The sequence below is a fragment of the Papaver somniferum genome, unplaced genomic scaffold (genome assembly GCF_003573695.1).
Source record: "Papaver somniferum cultivar HN1 unplaced genomic scaffold, ASM357369v1 unplaced-scaffold_21, whole genome shotgun sequence".
Taxonomy (NCBI): Eukaryota; Viridiplantae; Streptophyta; class Magnoliopsida; order Ranunculales; family Papaveraceae; genus Papaver; species Papaver somniferum.
In genome coordinates this window covers 15621676-15626205 of record NW_020631041.1, presented here as the reverse complement: position 1 = coordinate 15626205, position 4530 = coordinate 15621676, and positions in this window count along the sequence as shown.

Here is a 4530-nt window from a genome sequence, read left to right as displayed (position 1 = left end):
AATGACTAATCTAGTCTTAATCTAATTTAATTTAAAACCAACCCAGTAACCACCTATATATATATAACCACCACCTCCGATTATCACAACCACCAACCACCGATTACCACCACCACCGCCCACTACCGCCGATTATCACCACCACTTCCGATTACCACTACCACCAACCACCACCACCACTATATATATGTGTATATACATATAGCTTAATTTAAAACATTAACAAAGATATTCTCACAAGCCCATTACTTGTCTTTCATTTTTGGTTGAATAAATGAGAAGTAATCATTAAAATGAGTTGAAAATGGAAGTTGCAGAGAGGTTTGATGGAGGGTTTTCTTTCAGAGAAAAGTTCGGTTATCACGAATTAATTTTTTCTTAACCGAACTCAGAGTTCGGTTGATTCGCAAAAAAATACTTTTAACCGAACTCGTTGTATTAGAACAACACAAGTCCATAATTTCGGTTCCTTCGCAAAATAAGGATATCACCGAACTTTAGTTTACGAAAATAATGAGAAGTCCACAAGTTCGGTTCGTTCGCAAAAATGTTAAGTTTTCTTTGTAACCGAACTCTACCTTTGAAACTTCGTAACCGAACTCTACCTTATTCGCCAAGAAATAAATTTCGTAGTAACCGAACGTTTGCCTAATTGCATATATGCATATATAAGCCCAGTTCGGTTGATTCGCAAAATATGTTGAAGTTTGCGAACCAACCGAACTTCTAACACTAGGTTACTTTTAACCTGCAGTTCAGTTGGGAACTTGGTTGCGTTGAAGTTTGCGAACTAACCGAACACACAAGATGTACCCAAATAAATTGTTAAGTTCAAAGTTCGGTTACCTACCATTTTATCCTAGGTAACCGAACATTACACTGTACGACCAAAATCTCCATTAACGAGCGAGTTCGGTAACCTGCGTGTTTGGAAAACGTAACCCAACTACACTTTCAGGTGTGTTCTGTTACATGTTCTTGACATATGGTAACCGAACTGGCCCAAATCTGCATAAAAAATTTCATTTTTTTTTTGAAAGTTTAGAACAATTCAACCAACATTATCTAAGTTTGAAGCATACCTGGGTGCCCAAATACCCTTCCTCCGGTTGTGGTTGGTAAAATCCATCGTTTTTCATGTTTTCCTTCTTCATCTTCTCTAACTTTACTCTCTCAATAATTCTACTTCTTTAAAAAAAAAAAACATCTGATTTTTTAATCATCTCATTAATCATTACACTAACTATTATTAACACTAACTAATCATCACCCAAAATTAATCAGGAGGATAATTTAGGTATTAATATAAATATCTAGATAAGGGGTGACCTAAATTTACTTCTAATGTCTTTACCCAAAATAAAAGCATGATCCCAAAAAAAATCATGGTCCCCAAAAAAATCGTTCTAAATTTTCAAGTGATACCTTGATCTTTAATTAAATCACAACGAAGATGGGCTTGATTTTCAGCAGCACCAAAAGAAGCCACAAAGGCTACAATGAGCCACTGTATTCAAGGCATTTAGTGACAGTAACAAGCCAATGTAAAGACAAAATATAGATGCCCATCTTAACAAACATCGATGAAGCATTTTACTGTCAATGCATTTTAATAGCCGCCACCAACTTGAGTTTATAACGGCGATATATTGCACGACACCAATGTTAACACGATCCAACTCTAGAGACATATATAGATATTGCTAATAACGTACGATGACTCAGACATACAATGAACCTGACCTATATTTTTAATGAAATGCGGCAAAATGCTTTTACTGCCAGTTAATAACATACTATAAAATATATTTTGCTGTTTATGCTCATACTATGAAGATCTTTAGAGATCCAGTTTCTCCTATATAAATGACCTTCTAAAGCATTCTACCTACAGAAAAAAAAAAGTTGGTATAGACCAAGGGTGATACAAAATCTGAGCATTATGAACAATGGCAAGAACCACCAACAGAATAATGGTGGAATTCCCAATGGTAACGGAATGAGCAATGGAAGACTCGCTCGTGATCTTGAAAGGGATCGACACACAATGCTATTTACATTCTCAATGGGACACCCAATCCCTGAGAAAGACCTTGAAACCGTCTTGAATGAGTATGTATTGTACTTTTTTCATAAAGTTTATACTATTACTTTTAATTTGTTCGTTCACTATTTGGTTACTGCAGATTTCTTTTAATGAGTATGATTATATCATTTCATTTTCTTAGTTACTGCAGATTTCTTGGCAGTGTCGCTGTAGAGACGATTATGATGCAGGATGTTCCTCGTGGGGAACAACCAATGTATGCATATATCGTATTTCGTTCAGTGCGGCTTCAAAAAAAAAGTATTTCGTTCAGTGAATTGCATAGACACCATATTCCAAGGAAATGAACTACTAATGTTTCTCATCAATGGGAACCATGTTTGGCCAAGGAGATACTTGAGTTGAGGACTCCATAGTAGAGGGATTCTGGATTGATCAATGGTTATAGTCATTGCGGTTTAATTGCTGTAATTTTTTGATTTCTTTCATGAATTATCTCTCTGCTTGAATAATGAAATAAAGATGTGTTGCTTGGAAGTTAAAGTTTACGAGCAATTATTTTCTTAACGCACTGTGGTTTACATTTGCTGATTGGTTTGACATGATATAAGTCTTCATCTTGTCGGAGCTATGAGAAATCCTTCAATGGTCGAAGGTCTTTTGTTCTGTAACAAAAAAAGTTGTTGTGCTTCAACTGTGTCCATTGGTTGTTAGTTGATACACAAGTAAGATTGAATACTAATCTCCACCACCAAATCTTCTAGGGATAATTATCCTTTAAAACAGTATGTACAAAAGAATCCTCAATTTCTCTATAAGGATCTGACACACCAATAAAGAGATCTACCTTAGTGTAATACTATACCAGTATTAATAGTATAATCGTCAATTTCTATATATAAACCCTTGATATCAGCAGTATTAATTGATGAGTTGCAAGACAGTCTGGGTTGGGAATTAGATAATATATATCCAGCAGACCAACAAAATAAAAATTATTCATAAAACTAACTACGTCGCAAGCCAAGTAGAGTTAGATCCTACGTTAACATAAGTTAGAACAGAACACAGAACTTTCCTACCAGTTCATCACATGACAGAATTGATTGTAGTTGCAGGAAATCCTATGACCACACTCTAATGTATCTAGATTATTTCTCAAGTAATCATAATGAATTATTTATTAACTTTCAAGGATTATAATTGGATACAATGGATAATAATGACTTTACAACGATTTTACTTCCTCTCTAAACAAACTTTATCTCTCCTAGTTTCTTGTCTAACACACACTAAAGATCTCTCCTCCTATGTGATGACTTCCTTCCTTTATATAGCGATTCCTCATAGTGGATGACAGCTAAGAGATCCACTATTTTTGGAATTACTGTGCGATACATTCGCTCATTTACAATCACTCATTCTCGCATAGAACATCACACTTTACTCATGATCTTGCTGACGCCATCCAATACGTCACTTCAGTTTTGGCATGTGCGATAGTCCTCGCTTACATCAGATAATCCTTAGTTCGCATACTTATTGATATGTGCGATATTCCACTCCTACATTTTGCCTCTTCTCATTTCGCTTACATTGTGAAGTGAGCGATATGATAAATTCCCATCCTATAATATCGCATGTGTATATCTTTTCGTATTTTATCTTGCCGACACTCCTCCGGAATTCCAGTTTTCCTTAATTACGCGTGCATTTTTAACCACTTATTATCTGACACATCGCTTTAACCGCCTGTTTTTATCCGCTCATTCCTCGCACTAATGAAACCTTGAAAAATGGGACTGATTTTTCCTTATATATCTTCTTTCGTCTTCTTCTTCTTTCTACTTTCTTGTTTCATCTTCTCTGCTATGGCTTTCTCTGATCAAAGCTAAATTCATTTCTTTCTACTTTCTACCCATTTCCATTCTCATTCTAAAAATGGCTCCTGCTGGCAAGAAGATGGAGACAGAATTTAATAGGTTGAAGAATGAATTGCATTCGAGAGGTTACTCACTTTCTCTTCCCCCATCATATGACTATTCATCCAAACTTAGTCTTGATTTGATCAATTCCGATCAATGGAATAATGGAAGAGTTATTATTTCATTGGGACAACTTTTCATTCTTCCAATTCCCTTGTTTAACCCCGAAATACCCCTATTTTATGAAATTCTTGCTGATGATCGATTCGCACGGGGAATATTCTAACTAAGTGGTGATGCGATCAGAATAGTATTGGAATATTCTCGTCGCGCTGCTTGGCTAGAATCCTCTTATCCTTATGAGGTGAGAAACGAATCGCATGGTGATAAGGTCATTGACTCTACCCGAATATACTCTTGATAATTTCTTCAAAAATTACTATGTTGCAATTATGAAAAGTAATTTAACTAAATGGGTCGTTCGCTTAAGAAGAAAAGATGGTATCGCTGAAGATGAAAGGATCATGCGAGATGTTGATTGGAATGACAAATCTAACA